Below are 23,419 nucleotides of genomic sequence, written 5' to 3' on the forward strand. Positions count from 1 at the left end.
TTTGGGATGGAGTGTTTTCACTCAGCACAGTTCCCTTTGAAATTCATTCAGGTTGTTGTATCACTGGTCTGTTCCCTTTTATTGATGAGGAATATTCCACCCCAGAGATTTTTTTTTTTTTTTGGCTGCATTGGATGTTCATTGATGCGCGCGAGCTTTCTCTAGTTGCAGCGAGCGGGGGCTACTCTTGGTTGCGGTGCGCGGGCTTCTCATTGCGGTGGCTTCTCTTGTTGCGGAGCACGGGCTCTAGGTGCGCCGGCTTCAGCAGTTGTGGCTTGTGGGCACAGTAGTTGTGGCTCGCAGGCTCTAGAGCACAGGCTCAGTAGTTGTGGCACACGGACTTAGTTGCTCTGTGGCATGTGGGATCTTCCTGGACCAGGGCTTGAACCCATCTTCCCTGCGTTGGCAGGAGGATTCTTAACCACTGCTCCACCAGCGAAGTCCCCACCCCAAAGATTTTTGATTCAGTCTTAGACTGAGTGGAGCACTGGGTAAGAGGAAACCCATCATGGAGACCTGGGAGTTGCAAAACAACTCTTCCTTCACATGGACTCTTTCTCTGTGTCGGGAGGAACAAGGCGTCTCCGGCCTCTGCTAGCCTGCCCTGGTTCTCAGCAGACGTCCATGGGGTGATGTTTGAAGAAGCTTGTTCCCTGATGGCTTGGCTGCTTTGGGAAACCAGCAGAAGAGCCCCCCCCCCTTCACCTTTTGAGCTTTGTTCATCTGTGTTGTGTGTTTTTGCACAGTGCGCATGGATTGAAACAAAACTTGGGATAAAGGTTATTGGATTTTGATGTTTTATTAGCACTCATAACAATAACACAGGGGGTTCTGGGCTGGTGCACGAGGGAAGTAAAGGCTGTGTGAGCGTGATTTCTTTGGAGGAAGCCCTAGGCACCTAGGTGGCTTTGGCCCGCCTTTATGAGAACTGTTAAAATGACATACCCCGAGAATCTAATTTCACAGTGAGAATTTTGAGCCATTGCTCCTTCAGAAAGCACATTTATTTGCACTGTGTTTTAAACATATATGCGTGTGTATTTACACATGCATCATATCAGTGAGGACAGCATTTATGAAGTATTACTCCCATGAACACCTGTGCTAAAAGGCTGTCTGTACTTTCAAAGTTAATGAAATGCAACTGAGTAATTAGGCAGCGAGGAAGTTAGTTCAGGATTCCCAGCGTTATTTACTTGATAACATATGCATCCGTAGGTAGTATTTGCGTTTTCTTCAGAAACTGCGGTTCTTTTTTTCTAGATCAAGCCTGTTAAGCCCTGAAAACTCCACCCGGAGCTCAGGATGGGCTCGTGCAGCTGGGATGGGCTGTAGGCAGGTCTGGCCTTTGGCTTTTCTCCTCTTGTCCTGGATTCCTCTGGGTACAAGGGGGCAGCATGTGTGTCAGGGACCATCACATCCTGGTGGTCTGAACTCTGGTCGGAGGTGAAGGGGCTATCCTGATGTGGGTATCAGGCTGTTTGTGGGGGAGGTTCCCCATTTGTGGATGTGATGCTCTCTGAGGTCCCATCTGGCTCTGGGATTTATTCTTAAGACTAGAATTTGTTGCCTCTAAGGGGAAAAATATTTTGGACCCATGAGTTTACTTTCCATTACACCTTTGGGGTCTTCACTCACATTTGTGTTTGCGGAGGTTCTCTGTGTATTGTTCTCTGTGACGTGCCTAGCGCTGTAAGTGGATTTTCAAAAGTCAAGTCATTCCTTTGGTTGCACGTACATGATGGCAGTGATGCCCTTCACTTTAAACTTAAACCTCCCCTGAACCTGTAGGTTCGGGTTTGAGTAAATTTGGTTTGAAATAAAACTGAACCTAATTTCCTCTAGGCCTTTTTTTTTCTTCCCAGGACTCTGGGTTCTTGAATTCCCCTGGTCTTGTTAGGAAAGCGTTTGTTAAACAATAGGATTGTTAACAAGTATCTGTTAAACATTTGAGTGCCTTAGTGCTGAGCTCTTTACCTGCGGCACCACGTGCAACCCCACATTCGAGGGGAGAATGGTCACATCCTGGGCTCAGCCTCCCCAGCCAGAGGTGAGGGAGCTTTTCTAGCGCCACTCGTGGTCTCATTCTAATGCTCTTCACTATTGTTTGGTCTCCAAGTTCTCTAAGATAAAAATCATATCCTGTCCCTGCCCCCATGGAGCTGACCAACTAAACCAGTGACAAACCTGACGAAGCAGCCAATGCAATGCCTTTTGCACATATAAAGGGGTGGGGGTGGAGGTACAGTTGCGGAGAGCTCGGGCTGGAGGGGCTGTTACTCGGCTGAATTAACTTTCCCCAGCTTCCTCCCTGCCCAGTGTTCTGCATTTAGTCCATTGATCCTTAGCACTGGTATCTAAATCCGGTCACTCTTCTTGTGAGTAATTTTTCAGGGCTTGCGGACTCGGCCATTTGATTCTCAAGTCATAGATATATATATGTACACACACACACACACACACACACACACATATATTTTCTGCTTCTCTCTACTCATTCTTCTGGCTGGAGCCTGCTAAGTCTGCCTTGCTGCAGTGTCTGTCCTCTCCTGCAGGCCTTGGGGGAGCCAAGGGATCCCCACTGCATGGGTGCCCTCACCGCTGCCCCTCAGGGATTCTCCCAGGATGCTTGGACTGGAATTCAGATCTATGCATTGGCATTCCTAAGAGGGACACCCTGTTTCTAGATTAAATTTGCATGAGGTTGGAGGGGATATACCTTTCTTCCTTTTAAACCCACCTTGGCAGTGCAGCTATTACTTAAAGACTCAGATCCTAAATAGAGCCACTCTGCAGTGATGCTATGGCCCGGAACCAAGGCAGCAGCTGTCTCTGCATCCCCAGCTTCAGCTCCCTCTCCTGATGTAGAAGCCCACATAAATTCACTGTACATTTTCCAGACTGTAGGAAACCTGCTCTTTGCAGAAAATGGAGAAATAGAGGAAAATATGAAGATTAACGTACAATTTTTATGATCTGAAAGACTTATATTTTAAAAATCACCTTAGCATATGGAGAAATAACTTCTTTTAACAACTTGGGTGTTTTTTCTGTCTCCTGCATGGTATGCATACACTAGCAAATGAGATTCACCGTTTAAAGAATATTTTAAAATTTACGTATACCATTTGGAGTCTTATATTTGTTTTTCCATTTAACCTGTAAATGTTTTTCCTAAGTTGTGAAATATTTTTGAATTTTTAAAACTAAATAATTTGTTGAGATACAGGTATCATAATGTATGTAGGTATAACATGATAGCTATTTGTTTTTCTCTATAGTGTTATCAGGAAAGATAGTTATCCAACTATTTTCTGTTTCAGGGAGGCATCTTAGATGGTTTATTTTTATGTGAATCGTTACTCCTCCTCTAATTACTTCCTAGGGGTAGAATGGGGTGGGGGGGATGAAATCTAACTTTTCAGAAAAGGTGCCCTTTCTCGCTCCCACTGAAGCGTGGGGGGCTGTTTGTTTCACCAACTCTTCAACATTTTGCTCTTGTCATCCCTGGATTTTATGTTACAGATTGTCAGCTTAATAAGTTTTATGTCGCTGTGCTGAGCATCGAGAGACCCTCTGCTTACTGTCTGACCCTGTGCCCCTTGTCAGTCAGAGTGTCAGTGGGGTGCCTAATGAAAAGGAATTCGGGGGACTTCCCTGGGATTTCGCCTTCCAATGCAGGTTTGATCCCTGGTCTGGGAGCTAGTATCCTCCGTGCCTCAGGGCCAAAAAACCAAGGCGTAAAGCAGAGGCAATATTGTAGCAAATTCAATAGAGACTTTGAAAATGGTCCACATCAAAAAAAAAAAAAAAAGTCTAAAAAAGAAAAGGAACTCAGCACCTCTTCTGCGCCCTCCTCTCTACCTGGGAGAAAACCGAGGCCAGGGCATTCATTTCAAGATGCCCTACTGGTTCGTGGTTGCTACTAGCTGGGCTCTGTTCTTGGGCCACATCATCTCTCTTCCACTCCCAGCAGGTTCCGGAACCTCTCCTAGAGGCGCGTGTGCCTGGGCTGATAGCTTTCTTGTTCAGTTACTATTTGAAACCACAAAAGGCCACCTACAGGTGTCTCTGATTTGACTTGTGGGTTTACACCTCCGCTGCCTGATACATTGGGCTGAGACCTCAGGGGCCAGGCTTCCCTTTGAGCCAGGCTGATTGGAAGAGGGTCCTCCCCCAGCGAGGACTCCCCCACTCCTCTGGGCACTTCAAAGTTAACAGGGTGGCTTCCCAGCTTGTCTGACATTGGGACAGACTCGTGGGGGCCCAGCCAGGCTTCTGGGAACCGGCAGTCAGACTGCCCAGACCCGCTGCCTGCACGTTCGGGGCCAGCTGGGCAGTTTGGGGTGTGGGAACGCAGCTTGAATTCACAGGATGACGTCGTTGTGTGTGTGGTTGCTGCTCACTGAACTACTTTTTTTTTCTTTCAAAACTTGGCTCCTGTTGTGCCGAATTTGCAGTACCCGTTTATCGATGTGCTTTCCGTGTCCGTTTCTCCAGTTGTTTCCAATTCCCCCCTGCCCCGCCAGTCTGACAGCCTCACGCCCTTGTTTATTTCTCCATTGCTGGAGCCACTGAGAACAGAGCCTTTCCCCAGAGGATTGAAGCCCAGCTAATGCTGCGAGGCTAGGCAGTTCCTGGTCACCTAGCTGGGCTCAAATCTGCCGGCTCTGTAGGGTGGGTGCAAAAGCAGAAAGCTGAAAGGCAGCAGGGGAACGGACACGTTAATTGACTACACCTGAGACAACACTGAGAAACTATCCTATTTTGTTTTCCTTAAGAAAGTGGCAGAGTTCCAAGACTTCCCTTACAGTTTTTCACTGCCTCTCCTTATATTTGAAGACAAGAGTTCTGAAATCTTGGCTGTTGGGCCCTTTCATGTTCTTAAAACTTAAATGCAGCTGAACATATTTAATATTACAAAATTTCCGTAAACATTCTCTCTACAAAGACTGTATGTAAAGTTTGTGCCCGGAGGGCATTTTTCTTATTGAAGTTGAAACTCTTGCACATGGCGGGGTGGGCAGTAATAATGAAGTGTTGATTTGACCTTAGGTGTCTTGACACCAGTGTGGCTGTATAGGGACATGGAAAGAATTAGCTTTCAGGGTCCTCCTGCCTCAGTAAAGGAAAATTGTTTCCAAGCTAATTAATATGGTTTATTCACTATTAGGCAGTAGTACGTGGAACTGGATCCTGGGAAGGAATGATGCAGCTGAGCTAAGGGGAAAGTATGTCAGGTCACACCGTGTTAATTCCGTCTTGTCCAGCGTTTCCCTCTTCAGAGGACGTAGTCTTTTCCTTGGTTTTCCCAGTGTGACAAGCACACCAGAATTCCACACTGCTTCGTGCCTGATGGGCTAGGCCTTTCTGGGGGTGCGTTAATACTGAGAGGCTGGGCAGGCGCATAAATACACGTGGGGAGGGAAGGGGGGCCCTTCCCAGGTGACTTGGGCTTGTGCCTTCACTGTGTCAGCCTGAGGTCCTGGTTAGGGGCAGATCACACACGTGTGGCCCCGAGTTCTGAGTGCGGGGAGAGGCCACATCCTAGCAGCTGCAGGCCCCTCCCACTCCCCATGTTGCTCAGAGATGCCTGTCTGTGCCCCCAGCAGCCCCCCAAGCATGCAGCTCTGGTTACCCCGCCTAGTCAGCTGAGGGCAGCCGGAAGCCATCCCTTTGTGGGTCCTTCTGCATCCCTGGATGTGTGGCAGACCTGCTGAGGGTGGTCAGGTGCGAGCCGGGAGCTGGAGGGGGTGGGGAGGGGCCCGGGCTGCTCAGGGGTCCCGTGGAATGTATCCCAGGAGCTGCGGCCCCCGGCCTTGACTTGGCCTCTGGCACCTCTGTCTGGGCACGTCCCGCTTGGGCCAGAAGGTCTTCTTTCTTGCTGATAGGGGCAGGTCGGTTTTAGGGGGCGGACATTTGGTTTCTCTGTGGATTTCTGGGTTCCACATCTACTCGGGACTTTTCCCCGCCTGCCACCCTTGAACTTGAGATAGTTGTGAGGCCCTGCTGTGGACACGTGGGCAAGCCCCTGGCACCCGCGTCCCATGTCCTCACATCCTCATCGTGATTCCGCCGTGGAGGGTCACTCCCCTTTTACACAGACGGACACCCTGAAATGGTGCTGCGTGGCTAGCGTGTGCAGCAGGAGGGGCGAATAGGTTGACACAGGGCTTGCACGTGGATCTTCAGGTCACCACGGCTCCCTTGAGCTGGGGCTCAGGTTCCGCGTCTGTGGGTCCCTCTTGCAGCAGCCCATGCGCAAGTGGCTCCTCCTGCCCGGAGGCACTGGTGGGCAGCAGGTTGCCCCGAGGTAGCTGTGGGCCCTGCAGCTGTGGGCGGAGCAGCATTTCCTGGAAGGCGATACATCATCACTTCAGCAGGGCTCAGTCTTACATTCGATAACAACAGGCGCCCTCTTGAGAGGGCCAGCCAGCAGCGTCCGAGCCAAGAGAACATTGATGAGAGCGAAGGCCGGGGTTTCTGGATGCTTCTTCCCCCGGTCCTTTGTTCCTTTTCTGAGCACAGCCATGCCCGCAGGACTGTCACCAAGGGGAGGGCGAGGCCCCCCGGGGGTGGGGAGCGTGTAGGTCCCTCAGAGATGTGGTGAGGAGTATTGGACTCTTAGGCCAAACAGGAACCGTTTATCTCGTGATGTGAGCAGAGATTGGTTTGGTTCTTAGCAGACGCTGATGATGACAAGCTTGTCCTGTGTCCTGGAGCCGCGTGCCAAGCCTGCTGAGGACTGGATTTACTGAGTACTGGCTGTGCACAGGCCGAGCGCCGAGCTCCCCGGGCATTACCACTGTGAAAGGACCTGATCACCTGTGAGGCAGATGCTGCCTTCTCTGTCTCAGACAGGACAGAGTCCCAGGGCGTTGGTCGCCTTGACCCGTGGAGCCTGGGCTGCTTCTCTGCAGTGTCCTGTTAACTCCGTGCTCTCTCCTTTGTCCTCTCCCACTAGCCCCTCTATTGCAGTAAATCTGTGGGGGCCAAGGGATGATTCTGCAGACGACTTTCTGGTTCTCTGTTTAAGTAGTAAGCGTGCATGGGGCCCCCTGGATCTGAGATGAGCCCGGTGTGAAGGAGGGCAGGTTCCAGATAAGGCCAGTGCTGTCCTCAAGCCTGGGCCTCCTGCTTCTGTCCAGTTACCACATGAGGATCTCTCTCTGGCTAATAAATGTCCAAGCCAGGCCTCACTTTTGCTCACTGGCCATCCGGGAGGGGAGGAAGCAGTGGGTGAAGGGGCCCCCACCTGCCCTAGCAAGACAGAGGACGGGCGTCTTAAAGCCTAGATGACCCAAATACGAGTCAGGCAGAGCAAAGAATCCAAGTGGGGCTCAGGCAGGCCCCGAGTGGTAACGGGAGCTGACACATCAAAGCGTTAGAGACGTTAGGAATAAGTTCATGCAGAGTAAGTGCAAGTAGGTGGGCACTTGGTGCTGCCTGTCGCAGGCTGAGGGGGGATGCCGGGGCGCCCGTGCTGAGCCTGTGTGCCCCTCTTCTCTCTCTGGAGTTTGGATGACACAGGGCACAGAGCAGAGCGCAGGAGCCGTTCTGAAAGAGGGCGAAATTCAAGTGGGGGCCAGACCGGTCCTCCTGGAATGAGCCGGGGCAGAGTCTCTCAGGACCCCTCCTTCCAGACCTTTTTAGAGTGCATCTCATTCAGTTTCAGAAAAGTAGACTTATTACCTATAGACTTACAAGGTAATTTTCATATGCCCGATTCGGTGTAAGAAGAAACTAAAAATCCAGGTGGTAGGGACCCTTCTAGGCGATGTGTCGTGAATTTATAAGTTTCCTATATGAAAGCCCCAGCCCTGGCTTGGACTCCACCAGGCTCTGGGTACTGCTGTTCCGTGTGTGTGTGTGTGTGTGTGTGTGTGTGTGTGTGTGTGTGTGTGTGTGTGTGTGTGTGTGTGTGTGTGTGTGCTGTTCCGTGTGTGTGTGCGTGCGCGCGCACCCACACGCACACCCCCTCATCGTCATCAACTATGGGTGGAACACATTTGCCAAGTGACGTTTAGTAGATTCACTGAGGTTGATCATACGGGCCAAAAATAGATGCCCTTTTCCTCAGCCAGAAGCAGCGAGTGAACTTGGAGCTGCCTGGCATTTACTGGCCGAGGCCGAGTCGCTTGGTGGAAGAGCCTGCTTAGCTTCCTGGGGCTGCTCGTGGAGGAGCGGTGGTGATTTTAATTAGCTAAGTCGTTTCTGTGTCTTGTATACTCCTAGAAGTTCTTGGAGGAATCCTGCCAAGAACATTTCCCCTGGCACATCTGCGGGGCACTACTCCCTGTTGCACTGTCATCAAGTATCTATGGAAACAAGTGTTTTTGAATTTTTAGCCTTTTTAGCCTTTCTGTAGCTGCATTCTTTTTAAGTACTTCTTTCCACCTTCGCATAACAATGGGCACTTGCTTTAAAGATTCTGACAGTCTTCCAAGCTTTTTAACATTCTTAATCCACTAAATAAGCCATCACCGTTCGCTCGGGCAGTCTGCAGGCTCTTCTGAATTTTTGGCTTAAAATTCCGTGAAACGTCACCGTCCGCGTTGTCTGTTCCTTGTTTAATTACTTTGACTATGAAGTATCTCAAGGAAAGAACCTGTGCCCACCAGTAAGATTAGGTAGGTGTTAACATGTTGCCGTTGTCTTCAGACCTTAGTTGAAAAGAATGTTACAGACAGGTATATATATATATATGCAGTTATATATGCAGTTAGTTAAATATTTGATTTCCTACTGTATCCCAGACGTGGAAGACTTTGGAGATGAATAATGCGTGATCAAGGCATTTAAACATTTAGAGACTTGGCGATGGGTAGAGTATGTCACAGCCTGGCAGTCAGGAGTGAAGGTGTCACAGATGTCTAGGGTATGGGTTTTGAAGGGTGGACGAGAGTTTGCTAGGCAAGCTCTCGCTGCCTCCAAAGGCTGGTTCCTTGGCAATAATAGATGCTTAGTCAACATGAAACTACTGTGTCATTAGAGGCTTGGAACTACTGAGAGCCCACGCCCGTCCCTCCTTCCTAGCATTTCAGAGGCTGGGATGTCTCTGTTCTCCACACCCATCTCCCTTGAATTGGAAAGTTTGGGGTGTAAGGTGGTGTGGAGGCACAGTGGGAGTGAATCACTTCTTGACCTTGGGTATTATGGTAACCCTGACCATGGAGACCACCCTGTTCCTGCTGTGAACTCTTGTAATTGCGAAGTAGGAGCTGGCTGGTGTCAGGACTTGGACCCTTCCTTACATTAGAGAGAACACAGGAGTATGGTTTTCTTTTGAATGGTTTGAAAAGTAGAGTGCAGCTGGGAAACTGGTTACGGTAATTTCATACATTAAAAAAAAATATTAATCAACTATTTGTATCCTGACTGATTGTAAGGTGAGCTTGGAGATGGTCAGGGATGGCTGCAGCAGTTCATCCTCACGGGACTTGAGAAAGGACGACCTTAAAACACAGATGCCCCGGTGCCATAGCAGCTCCAATATTGAAATTGCATCTGTCCTTCGTGGGAAAGGCACAGAAAAGACACCTGGACACGCCTCCTGCCCAGGTGTTTGCCTTTTCTGTCAGCCCCGGGGAGGAGTAACTTCCCCACCCGCCCCCTCTTACTGCTTTGTGTGCACAGGAAGTGGTTCAGATAATGTGGATGGTCCCATATATCTCCTCTTCATTCCATGTATAGTAAAATAAATGCGAGTGCTGTGTAATGCATCACCTCATTTCATATTGCCTTTGCCAAGAAAGTGCAATTTTATCGAACATTAGGATTGAATTCTTAACTGAGTAATCAATTTCAGTAGTAAGTTAAAGTGCCTTCTCTTAATGACAACTGCAACCGTTCATCAGTTACAGTGGATTAACAGTTGTCAGCATTTATGCTAATAGCACTTATAAACCGTGGGCTTCTGAATTCCATATTTCTCAAACAGTTGGTAAGACTTTTTGCTGGAAGATAATATGATTGTTTTGTCCCTTTGCTTGCTACTTGGAGATGCAAAGAAGTTAAATGACATTTTCACGGCGATGACACAATATCACCTTCTGGTGTTGCACACTTGGCTTCGTGTCAAAATAGATGGAAAGAGTTCATTTGTTCTGGTGCTCTACTGTTTAATTTGATCTGGTGTGTGACTAAAGCAAGACAAATAGTATTTTTAATGAAACCATTTAATAACCTCTGGTAGCTTAGAATCGAAGGCATTGGAAAAATGCAATTAAAGGATGGCTAGATGTAAACAAGGAAGAAATCACTGCTTCAACTTCACTGATCCAATTCATTTTGCTTTCAGGGTTTCATCGCCTTAAATGGTTTTGAACCGATGAAGCTGGATTCTCTTAAAAAGACGGAGAGCCCATCGTGTGAACTATAGAGTTTGCGGACACATTTATATTGGTGAGTTATTGTAAAATATCTCCAGGTAAAAGTTCAGGTTTTTCAAAATCCCCTTTGGAATGTGTTTGCAGTTTGTTGATGACTGGATCGCTGGCAGCCTCAGGATGTTTCATCGGGACATCTAATAGCGGGATCATATTGATTGTCTTTCAATTAATTGCATCTGGTATTTTCATTTATCAAAAGCAAAATACATGTAATTAACTCTGAAGCAATATAGTTCAGTGTAAAGTGATTGTTGCTGCTGCCGCTGCCGCTATAGAGATAAGTCAATGGAAATTACACCAGGAAACTCAAGTCAGGATGGAGCCGTGTTAGGACTTCTCGACATATTAATTACAAAGAATAAAAATGAATTGGGGAAACCGTCCACGCCACCCCGAGTGGCTTGGGCAAATGGTAGATGGACGTCTTTAGGGAGACAGCAGCTTGCTGAGGACGGTACATCTTTAATGAGCTAAGATTTTCAGACTTGCCAACCTCTAGGATGTCTTGAACATAGAATGGTTTTTTTTCTGGTGGAATGGATTAGGGATGTGGGATGTGGGCTGAGGAGAGCCTTCAACTGTCTGCTTATTTGGAGTATGGTTGAGAAAATACCAATGAACAGAGTTCAGTCTTCCGTCCATAGCAAGGACTTTTGGGGGTCCTGAGTTAATTTCAACATGCCTTTAGCCATTTCCCACAAAACCTAGATCTTAGACTCTCAACGTGGCAACTTCTCAGAAATGATTGATTTTTATCCTGTTGAAAAAAATGTTTTCTCCTTGAGCTGACAGTGTCATCTTAAAGCCAGAAAAAAGAGTGTGAGCCGTTTCTCACCGTTCTTTCTGTCAACCCCCAGGCTTGTTCCCTGCAGTATTGAGTAGGACAGACCCTCAGGTTTGGAGAAAGGTCAAAGGCCCACAAGGAATTTGTACAACAGGATTCCCTGCCTGAGAATCCTGGGCAGATTCCAGCACACACGGTCTGGAATAAATAATAACACAGAAAGAAATGTTGGCCTTAAAATGCAGCCTTAGGCACGGCTTTAGCCGGTGATCGCCAGGGGGCCCGAACTGACCCTCAGTCTCAACCCAACCAGTGGGTGTGGCCCGGGGAAGGGTCTCACTGCCTTTTCCCATGGACGAGGGTCAGTTGCCAACACCGGGGCTGCTGCTCCGGACCTGGGCTCACGGAGCCCACTTCCCAGCAGGCCCCTCTGGGAGGCCTTATTTGTGACATGAGTAGTTGTACTGGAGTGGTCCCCACGAGCCCCCGCCTTGTAGAAACCCGGAAACCTTTCCCAAGAGTGATCTGAGAAGGCTGCCCAGCCAAAGGCCACGGCAGAGCATGAAGTTCACAGAGGTTACTTATCAGAGACACTCCATAATCTTTGAACAATTCTAAGAATCTTTGTACTGGGGCGATGAGAAACTAGAAATATCAGTGAACCTTCTTTTGGGGGTGGGACATGGGTATATCTATTAGTCATGATGGCCACTCTCAACCGTATACACTCAACTTTGCCTTTTAAGGCCAACATTTATTTCTTTTCTGGCTCTCACTCATTCTTCTAAAAGAAACCTTTTTTTAAAGACCCTGCGTGCTGGAATCTGCCCGGGGTTCTCAGGCCGGGATGTTGTTGTACACATTCTTTGTGGACCTGGGGTTGGTGGGGTGTTAATTCCAGGATTGGGTAACGGCACTGAAGATGTTTTCAGTGGGTCACAGTGATGGAAATCCGTCAGACCCCCACGGTTGTCCAGTTCCATGTCCAAGCACTGCCAGTGCCCGATCCTTGAGTCCTTCACAGAAAGTCACCCGAGGTTCACCTGAGGGAGCGTCTCGGCTGGGTGCCAAGACTTGAGGGTGATGCTTGGTACGTTTTGTAGACACCACGGGGTTGGAAAACTACTTCTCTAAAGATAAGAATGTGGAAATCCACAGTATAAGGATGAAATGGACTTCTTAAATATCAAGAAACGGTTACATAACAGCATTTTCATTTGACTCAACCTAATAATTGAGCCACTGCGGGATCCTGTTTATCAGTGATCTCTGTCTCAGAGAGAGGAACATTGACATTGCATAAATGCATCCAATATCAGAATGAAATTGCAACACCATTCCTGATAGCAAATTTTTCCCTAGCACCTAGCACGCTCACACAATTGGCCTCGTACAGTGGTTCTCAGCACTTATGTGTTTTGGGCATAATTTGGGGTAACAGTTTTTGATAGCACTCTGGAAGAGCTTGAGAAGCTTGGTGTAACGTTGGCGTTGGCCCTCATTAGAGCATGGCCACCATGCCTGGAGGATGCCTCGTGGTGTCTGTGACCTCACCCACATTGACTGTGACCCCGATGGCCTGGCTGCTCCCCAGCACTGGGCACCCTGCCAGTGGGTTAACCTTCGTCCCTGACCACCCCTGTGTACACTCACAGGGTGTGGTTCTCGCGTGTCCCAGAAGCGTGTGTTAGTTCTTGGCTCTTTTCTCTGTGGCTTGTCACTGTGCCCAGTCCATTGTACCCCACTCGTTGGATGGCTACTCATTCAGCCCCAACTGCAGTCAATACCTAGCAACACAAGAGGGGTATCTTGAATTGCAGCCAGAGCAAGGGACCACATGTTGATTTCAACCTGGTAGCTTACCTGTTGAGATCTCCTAGACAAATCCTTTTTAATGTAGGCAGAAGAGAAGGAAATAGACAAAAGACACAAAATTCATGAAAAGTCGCAGTCTTGGAATGGCAAACCTGTGTGGTGCTGGAACCATTTATGCGTCGTTTTTGTCCTCTTAGTATATTTGTGCGTGCCCTCACTTAGAAGCATTCTATTTCTATTATTCTAGACCTGATAGTCTGGTTGTGGCTTTTTTCTTTTCATAACTTCAAATCAGACATGTCAGCCTCCTCCCCCCGTGCAAAGAGGCTCATTTGGTCATCACTAATGAACGACAACACGCGACATGTAGATCTGTTGCATTTTGTTCTGCTTTTACTGTCCATTCTGTACGTCATCGCTTGTTACAGTGAAACCCCGACGTGCTCCGTGGTTCGCTGACTTCTGGAACCAGACTTAGTTCTCCAGTGGTTCAGATGGGTCATTGTTTTTCCTTGTGCCATTTTGTTATTAAGCATTAATATTTGTGGCGGTACCAAGTTACCTTGTAATTTTAACAGAAGCGTCAGGGAAAAATGAGTGCTTTTTGTCAAATGTCTCCAGCTAAGTGGAAATGCAAACCACGGCCCTTAGCTCTTATTCTGTAAAATGATGGTGGCGTAGCGGTGGCTGCGGTTTGTCAAAGACGTGACAGCGTATCCGGCTGCCGGCACCCAGAGAGGCTTGCGCGCTGCTTTATGTTGACAGATTGCAATGATGATGTGGAAGCTTGACCTGCCCCGCAGAGCCCCAGGGAAAGGTGATCTGAGGTTCCCCTGGTGCTGGTGACTCAGAGGGGAGGGCCTCGCAAGGTCTGTTGTGGGGTCCAGGCCGCTCCGATCTGAGTATGGCTTTAGTGGGCCAGTGGGCCCCATTAGGGCCTCTGCCCCGTTTCTGCCAGCACAGCTTTCTTCCCCGCGAAACAGAAGGGAAAGTATTGCTTTACTCCAGAAATAAATGCCCACACCTTGCAGTGAGTCTGACTCTCACTGCTTGAGCACTGGAGGGAGCTGGCTGTGGTCATGCTGGGCCTCGTGTTGTGGCCTCCAGGGTCCCCTGGAGTTCTTGGCCTGCCCTGGCCGTCACCCGTCCACTCTTTCCATGCAGCCTGCACTAGGGACGTGTGATCCTGCTCCGGTTTTTAGACTAGAGGCACAACTGCCAACATCGGAAAACACAAACCAGAGCAACATATGCTGGGCCTTTCATCTCCAGGGGACTCTCTAGATGAGAAACAGCCAGGAGGCCGAGACGGGGGCGGCAGGGAAGATGCTGGTGGAGCTTCGGGCCCTGCTGTCTGCGGAGAGGGAGGAGGGGTCTCAGCTGGAGCTCTGGGGTCTTGGTTCTTGCTTGTGTTTTATTTATGAGCTGCAGATCCAAGTTCCTGTAGGAGCCCTTCTCTGGGAGGTGTTGATTCAGCCCTTGTCCTTTCCTCCAGGGAATTTCCAGATCCCAGCAAGGCTCCTGGGTAGGACCAGAGAGATCATCCACCTAGTCCCTTTGTTCTGTTTTCAAAGTCTGTCCTTGTCCCGGTCACATGGGGGTCAGGCCCCTGGCCCCTACCTTCTGGTGGGTCACTGCTCTGCTGGTGCTCTCCCCACCTCCCAGCCCTCAGGACTGGTTCTAATCAACCAGCAAGGCCAGGGAGGCCCGGAACTCTGTTATCCATGTGTCCGCAACAAGCCAGCCTGCCTGTACTTCCTGGGGTTCCCGGCCAGGGAGGGTCTCTGCCAAGCTGTGTTCCTGCTGGAAGTCTGTGCCTGGGAGGGATGGCTCCTTGCGGCCACAGGAGAGCAGCGGGGCCACGGCCCTCTCTCCTGGTGGAGCAGGGCTTGGGTCAATACTGAGCATGCCATACAGCGTTGTGCGCGGACATACTAGGTATGTGGCCCTCTCTTCCCAAGATCCTATAACCTTGGCTAAGATCCCTGTTTTATTTATTTTTATTTTTATTTTTATTTTTGCGGTATGCGGGCCTCTCACTGTTGTGGCCTCTCCCGTTGCAGAGCACAGGCTCTGGACGCCCAGGCTCAGAGGCCATGGCTCATGGGCCCAGCCGCTCCGCGGCATGTGGAATCTTCCCGGACCAGGGCACGAACCCGTGTCCCCTGCATCGGCAGGCGGACTCTCAACCACTGTGCCACCAGGGAAGCCCCAAGATCCCTGTTTTATTAGCGAAGCACTTGACGCTGAGATCATATGCCAGCACACGGGGCCCATGAGTAGACCTGCGGCTTGGACACCGATGGTGTAACCCCAGGCTCAGGGTTCCCTTGGTCCCTGCTGAAACACCGCAGTCCTGTGACTTGCTTTGCCAGTATGCAGGATCCCTCTGTAGTGATGACTTTGTCGTGATGACTTCTGGGGTCCTCAGCTTTCCGGGAAGTTCACGTTCTCGTGTGCATGGTGGGGTCCATCCCTGCCTCAATCACTTGGTCCGTGGGAAGGGGGGCTGACCATGGGCTGCCCCTTGTCCCCAGGGGTGTGGCTGTGTGCAGGGAAAGCACCTCTAAGGCCAGCCACGATGGGAACCTGAACAGACGCCACACAGAAGCATTTCTGCCCCTGGCCTCCCAGTAGACAGAGGAACAGCAGCCCCAGGTTATGGGACAACTAGAGGCCATTGTCACTGGTCTGCTCCTTACCATTTCCCTGGGACGTGGAGCATGTATGTGTGAGAGGGAGGGAGAATGGGAGGAGTGGATGGAGGCGCGAGCCTGCGCGGGGTAAGGGCCAGGCATGTTGAAGGAAATGATAGTTCATGTTTGCTGTAAGTTTCAGACCGAGGATGTTCATGTCACTGTGTGAGTGGGTGGGGAAATGAGCTTTCTCATTTAAAAATGTTTGGGTCTCAATCCAGCGCTCTGGGTGTCATTAATGGGAGACGAAGAGCTTATTTCTTTGTATAAATATTTTTGTTTAGCATTTGTGTGTTACCACTGCCAACGTAACTACTATTTCTAGAATGCATTGGGCCAATAACATCTTTTTAAAATATAATCTTACTTTTAGGTCATTTTGGTGATCATTCCATTTAGATTTTTGTGGAGGAACACAGCATCTCTCCAGGTTCAGGTGTAAATCTGGCATTACTTTCAACTTAGCCTCAAATTCCTCAGCTGCAAATGCTAAGGAAATACTCCACAGCTCAAGAAAGAGCCCACACGTGATGCGGAAAGAACCGGGGTACTTACAGAGTTCTTCATCATTTAATTTCTGGATCCTGATTTGGTGCATTTTCCAAAGTAAGGCTTTAGGAAATGTCTGAGGATTCAGTGGTCCCCGGTGGAGGTTGTCCCCAGGACCGTTGCCTGCGGCTTCCCCCTTCCCTAGCGTCCACCTAACAAGCAGCTCAACACATTTGCTTTATTGATTCCTTTATTTTTGGCAACCTTGGCAACTCCCACCTGGCCCCGTGCTGTTAAAAACAAAGTCTTCCTGGTTAACTGAACACATTTGCAATTCACTCTTTCTACGTAGCAATTAAGGTAATTCCCTTTAAAAAAAGAGATAATTCTCTTAGACTCCTACCAGTTAAAGATAAATAGGAGGTTTAAAAAGAAAATGCTTCGTAATTCATTGGTTTGTGCGTGAGCAGGCAGGCTGGTAACGGACGAGAATGTCTGCCGTGAGTGGACCCCTGTGCAAGGAGTAAGATGGGACATTTTTTCTGTCCTTCTCTTCAGCAGCAGCCCGAGCAGTGACATTTATACATATTTCATAACATGGTTCCTTTAGACAGAGGGAGCAAACAAATCAATTTCTCAGCAGTATACTGTGTAAAGGAAACAGCAACAACCTGTGGGGTAAGTTACAGAAGCTGTTGAAATTAATTATATTCGGCAAGAAGATAGAACGTTAGGGAAAAAATGCGAATGTGTGGGGGTCAAAAACGCAAGCCACGGGTGCGTAGCAGTTCCGAACATCTGCTGCCAGTGCTTAATTTCCATTTCTTCATATGTGTCTACTGATCAACTCCAGTGGCTCCCACCCGGGACCCCCCATTCCGTCTTTTCTCGAGGCTGGTGGATCAGATGTCCTCGTGAGCTTCCAGTTGGATCCGCTTAGAGCAGCCTTGATTTATCGGACGGTATTGTGCTGTCTTTTAATACAGGAGATTTGCAGAAAATGAGTTCGTGGCAAAGATACCTGGTTCCTGTGTCTTGTAACTCAAGACCTGGTCTGTGGTCGCCTCCCTTCTTCTGGTTCAGCTATACATTGTTTAACTCAAAGGAAACCTTTGTTGGCCTGGGCAGGGTGTAACCTGCAACTCCTTGAAAAATTCAGCTGAAGCAGCGCAGGGCAGCGATCCATTTCGTCAGGTCCGGGGCGGGGGGGCTGTTTGCTGGGCGGTGCTTTCGTTCTGGACACCAGAGCCTCAAAACAGCCCTTCCCCCTTCTCAGGAGGAGCTTTGGGGCAATGCAGGTTTACTGGGTGCCCCTCGGTTCATCCGGTCACGGCCACCTGCGTCCCACCCCTTCTGCAGACTGAAGACAGGTGTCCACAACCCAGGAATGGAAATGTGGAAGAAGCGCTGTGGGAGGGTGGGTGCGCAGTCCTGCAAGATACTGACTCAGGATGCCCTTGGCCTCATCTGCATCTCTTAATCAATATTGATAACCTACTGGGCTTGTCTTTGCTGGGTGCCCATCACCCCCTAACACATTTGGGTCCTCACTCATGTTCGCTGGTGCGGGAGGGTTGCCCAGTCATTATAACACAGAAACCCAGGACTTCAGACTCTCTGATGACGCTGAGGCTTCTGACTCTATCAGGTGAAAGTAGACAAAGGTTTTGTGAATGGACTCGGATTCAGGATTAGTTCTCTGTTAACATGGAATCTTCCAGAGTGATTTTCAAAAGCTCTGTGAGGCAGAGGTCACGTCCGATGCCCTCATGGTCTCCTTGATTTTCTGTGCATGGTTCGCACGTTACAGATGCCACAGGACTCTTTTTTGAATGAATGAATCCCAGGCTGCAGAGGGACCAGGGAGGTGTGGGATGGCTGGACCTGTGCAGGAACCGTCCCAGCATCTGTCTGGAAGGAAGGGTTGATTCTGCGTCAGCTGGGAGTGTCTTCTGCTGACGGAAGGCAAGCCAGCATGGTGCACTACCTGTTTGGAGGAGGTGTATGTGCTCTGAAATAATATGTCCATGTTCCCGAGCTTTCCGCGGCAGGAGAGCCTGTCCCTGCCTCCCCTACTTGCAGGTGGGACACAGGTGGGGCGGGGAGTTTGAATTCTGTGTAGCTTGGGGACCCAGCTGTACTCTCCTGTCCTCTGGGGTGCTGTGCTTGTGGTGGCTTCCTGGGTGAGGGGGAGTTGTGATTCAGCCGCCTTGATTGAATCTGAGCTGGGATTACAAGGACCTGTAGTCCCAGGTCCCTTGGGACTGAAGGACAGATGGAGGGTGTATCAGATTCCTTCGTGGACCCATCACGGTGGCTGCATGCTTTGCCTGCCTTTGGAGATTTGGACACTGGTATTTTGTGTATGCGTATCTGATGACCCCAGTCCCATGTTTGTTAAAAACCCTAACTTTGAGAGTACAGGACTCCTGGCCTTTCATAATTCAGACTCACTTCCACTTCCTAATCACAGCAGAAGATGACTCTAAACCACGACATAGGGTTGCAGCTTCCTCTAGAAGAGAGGGTTCTTACTGATTTGTACTCTGATCTCCCACAGGCTTCAGTGGCAGCACTGCAGAGGCCTGTTTAAGGCTGGAAAGCCTTCTGCTTGCGTGTTTAAATAGAGCAGAGTGATGCGGCCTTAGACTTGGCTGGGAAACCGCCCAGCTCTTTAGTCTGGGATTGCATCATAACAGGCGTCCCTCCAGAGCCCCATGGCTTTGGCACCGCCTTCTTTTTTTTTTTTTAATAAGTTTATTTATTTTATTTATTTATTTTTGGCTGTATTGGGTCTTCGTTGCTGCACACGGGCTTTCTCTAGTTGCGGCGAGCGGGGGCTACTCTTCGTTGCGATGTGTGGGCTTCTCATAGTGGTGGCTTCTCTTGTTGCGGAGCACGGGCTCTAGGCACGTGGGCTTCAGTAGTTGTAGCACACGGGCTCAGTAGCTGTGGCTTGCGGGCTCTAGAGCGCAGGCTCAGTAGTTGTGGCACACGGGCTTAGTTGCTCCGCAGCATGTGGGATCTTCCCGGACCAGGGTTCGAACCTGTGTCCCCTGCATTATCAGGCGGATTCTTAACCACTGCACCACCAGGGAAGCCCACCTCCGTCTTGTTTTTGCACAGGGAAGGTAAAGATTCCAGTTGCCAAGGCGAAGACTTGGCCGTGGGCTTGGTGGTGGGTGGAGGGAAAGGTACTGAAGGCAGTGCCAGGAAATGCTTGCGGGGCGTGTCCTGGGCCACCTCGGATGGCGCCAACCTTGGGCAAACGAAACCCCTCTGCACTTAGTGCCTCAGAATCCCTCTCTGTCAGATGGGGGTGAATAGTAAGTAGTACTGAACCTCAGAGTAGCGGGAGTTCAACGAAACAGTCATTGAGGAGGACTCGGCAAGTTCCTGGTACATTGTAAGGGCTTAATAGAGAATGACCACCACCACCATCATCATTACTAACAGCATCAGTAAATGAGATAGTCATTCATTTCACTTAGCTTGGAGGGGAACCCTGGTGACCTGCCGACGGCTGGAGGAGCTTGGAGCACAGAGTGTGTCTCTCCAAGGAGGCCCCTGTGGTCTGGCTGCGATGAACGTTGAGACGGAAGATGGACAGAACCTTAGACTTCCTGGTTCACGGCACTTCTGTCATGTTTTCCTCCTGGGATGTTGGAAGTGGAACCCATCTCCTTTCCCACCAACCTGGTAGTGATGTTTCTTTGTCAAGGAATGAAGGTTTAGGGTTCCCTGAGGCCTTTTGCACATGTTGCACATGTTGAGTTTGAGCTCTTCATTTCATGAGGGTGAGCTGATCCGAGCCACGGCGGTGCCGAGGTGCTGGTGGCAGGGTACTGTGCCCAGGTGTGACTGGCTACCTGGATACCTGTCTGATGATGTGTGTCCTTCTCTGGGAGAGGGTCCCCATTCTCCTGTCAGTGGCTCAGGTCTCTGCAATTTGCCTGAACGTTGAGTGTGACCAGCAGGGCTGAGGCCGACTCGGCCTGACCCTCCCCAGCGGTGACCGGGTCAGCCGTGGAGAGGGGCAAGCACATGGGGCTTTATCCTGGAGCAGCGCTGGGAGAGGCCAGTTAGCGCGGCTACTTCGCATGAAAGGCTGTTAGATTCAGGTCACCGGGTTTGGACTCCTGCATTTTATGGCAAAGTCTGAAAATGCAGATTTGTAACAACCAATGTTAATGAATTCAGACTGTTTGAATTTCACACTGAATAATGGCTGGAATTATCAGAGCCAGGGGCTTATGAGATCCTTGGATCGGTGTAATCTTTTCTCAAGATTCAATTGATAGATAGCATGATGTAATATCACATTACTTTTATTAACAAGCCTGGCGATAAAAGAAACACAGTTATTAGGATAGGAGAATTTAGTAAAAATAGTAGTAATAACAAGACAATTTGGAATGTGTAATCTATCCAGTAAATTTCAAGATGCCACATCTCATTTAAAATGCAGTGCTGTGCCCATAGATGTTGAACGCAATACCTCTGTACCCTAGGGCTTCCTGGGTTTTTTTTACATTAAAAATATTCTATTTAAATGCAGATTTTGATTTGCAATCTAGGAAGAGAGGTATAGGAAGAAGGACAACTGCATCTTTTAAATCAATTTTAGTTTCATGGTTTCTTATTCTGCCTGTCTTTCTCGTCCCCACCTTCTCCTCCCCCAAAGGGTAATCTCTAAACATACAGGTTTAGGAAAATGCATAACGTTTCAGAGGATAATAGCATTGTTATAGCCTTGTCTGTCTTAGAATTTTCCTCCGCACACATCCCGCCACCTCAAGCTGAAGAAACACTAAGGGCTCCAGATTTCCTCATGGGGCAGAAGCTTGAGAATTTCTCTCTCTCTCTCCCTCTCTCTCTCTCTCTCTCTCTCTCTTTTCCCCCAGTATGTGTGTATGTATGTATGTCACGTATGTATTTATTTAGCTAGCTAGCTAGCTGCGTCAGGCCTTAGTTGCAGCAGGCAGGATCTTCGTTGTGGTGCACAGGCTTAGTTGCTTCGTGACATGTGGGATCTTAGTTCCCTGGGAACTAAGGGATCGATCCCAGGGATCGAACCCGCACCCCCTGCAGTGGAAGCACGGAGTCTTAACCACTGGACCGCCAGGGAAGTCCTGAGAATTTCTCTTTAAATTGAGCTAGTTCACAGGAAATGAACACATATCCAAGAATACACATTTGTGGTAGTTAAACTATTTTCCTTTTAGAATTTATTGCTGCTAATTCTGTGTGTGTGCATGTGTATTTATTCCCCCTGAATTCTATCCTTCCATTGCTTCTCCACATGCATTTCAAGTACCTTACCTGGAAAACTAATGGAACAGCCATATTGCAGGGCACAGATGTCAGGAATTTTTAGGGCTTTTCCTTTCTGAGCGCAGAAGTGACTAGTTTGATGTGGAGCTTCAGTTACCAAAGAAATGGATTTATAGCTTTTGACATTCTACTCTTAGAATTAATTAGGTGGCTAATCATTATAAATACCATTTTCTTTTGCTGTTGTCTCCATTTAATAGAGCATCTCCTGCTATACGCACTTGTCAGTTTCAAACTGAGAGCTGTGTTTTGGCTTTTATGATCTGTCAAGGGAAAATGAAAGTAAATTCTTTATAATATGCTAATTGATCTATTTGGGAATTTTTAGATATAGACAACATCTGTGCTTGCCAGTAACACAGTTAATAGCTTCCGATCTTCAACATAAGAAAATGTTTTCACTGTATGTGACCTTGCTGAGACCTGCTGTGTCCTCCCCAGGGCTTGGCCGTGTGCAATTTGGGGTCCTTTCCTAGGGACCTGAGGCCATGTAGAGGATGGCCAGCTGTAGTCTAGTGCCCCCATCCCCACCCCAGCCTAGACCAGACTGGCTGGAGTGAGGGGTTCGGAGCAAGTGACTCTGGGCTCGGGCAGTCCTCAGAACCCTGCTGTCTTCCTTGGCGATGCCACCTTCTCTGGTAGCTGGGCACCTTTGTGTTTTCCCTTAGGCAGTGATTTTGGCAACTCGAGAGCTTTTTTTCTTGCAAACCTGTAGCCAGGAAGTGTCCTGTCTTTTCCTGTTGGGCGTGAGGGTTCCCTTTAAATGCTGACTCCTGGCAAAGGAGAGTTTCCCCAGCAGTTGGTGGGAAATGCTCCAGGTTGACTTGGGGGCGGGAGGAGGTCCCTTCAGTGTGCCTGGGTGTTGGGGCTTGTGTCACAGGCCTTCCTTGGCCGTGGAACACAGAGTTGAAAAGCCCAGAGTGGTCCAGCACTTGCCCTCAGAAGGAGGCCAGGTGAGCCAAGCGTTCTGAGCTTTCCCATCCCTCTTGGGCACACGGCCTCATTCGGTCTCATGTGTGTGGCCAGTCATGCAAAGTCGGAGGGGGGGAATCTTTATTTATCCTTATTATTTTAATGGATAATGGAGGTTAATTGCCTTCTCTTGGCTCCTGGCAGGAGCAGAGGTGGGGTTTGAACGCAGGTCTGGGTTCGACCTGCACACCCAGCCTGTCGTGCACCATCCCCATCTCCCAAAACCGTTTGGACGTTGGGTATAAATGTGGCTTGCTGTTGAGTGTACCTGACCGGCTGATCTGATGGCTGTCCTCTCACTGTAGACTCCTAAGTCTGTTTACAAACAAACATCTAAGAGAAGGCTTCCCGACCCAGATGCTCCCAGGCAGGTGAGCTTGTTGCATTCTGTGTGTGGGGTCCAGAGCTCCATTCCCCAAGGGCCCAGCAGGGGTTGGCCCCAGACCAGTACAAGCCTCTTGCTTGGACTTTGCAGTAGCCAAGCCCCCGGGCTGGACCACTGCAGGGAGGGGAACTCAAACCCCAGAGTGTCTGTCTGTCCTGTTTTTGTCTCTCTGTTCAGCAGAAGCAGCCTCCACGCTGGCTCGCTGGCACTGTGAGGACGAGGCTGGGGTCTGGGCAAGTCAGGGGAGAGGAATGAACAGCAGGGTCTTCTCACCTCCCCTCCTCGGAAGCCTGGCCCTCTGATTCCCCAGGTCCTGGCCTTCCTGCAGGCTGCTGACCACAAAGACCAGCCAAGTGATGTATTAAGGGCCGGCCGTGCCCTGGACACTGCTCAGTGCTGTCATCCTCCTGTTACCACTAATTCTCAGCCTCCGGTGATGGTGTGTGTGTAGGTGTCATCATTACAAACACAGGTAGGGAACGGGCTGTGCATTCTGAGGTGATCTGCCCAAGGTCCCACAGACCGTTCCCTGGGCTGAGCACATCCCGCCTCA

At 49.4% G+C, this 23,419-nt stretch overlaps 1 protein-coding gene across 3 annotated transcripts in view; it reads left to right on the forward strand.

Moving 5' to 3' along the window:
- CTBP2 (C-terminal binding protein 2) overlaps nucleotides 1–23,419 on the forward strand; it is a 162,966-nt gene that overhangs the window by 38,551 nt on the left and 100,996 nt on the right. For 2 of the 3 annotated variants that reach the window (XM_067709100.1, XM_067709102.1), the window contains one exon: nucleotides 10,301–10,404. The gene's annotated coding sequence lies outside the window, so the exon portion shown is untranslated. Of the gene's footprint in view, nucleotides 1–9,408; nucleotides 9,562–10,300; nucleotides 10,405–23,419 lie in introns of those variants that run through there. The other variant, XM_067709101.1, reaches the window with a different exon arrangement.

Source organism: Pseudorca crassidens, chromosome 16 (genome assembly GCF_039906515.1).
Source record: "Pseudorca crassidens isolate mPseCra1 chromosome 16, mPseCra1.hap1, whole genome shotgun sequence".
In the NCBI taxonomy this organism is placed as follows: Eukaryota; Metazoa; Chordata; class Mammalia; order Artiodactyla; family Delphinidae; genus Pseudorca; species Pseudorca crassidens.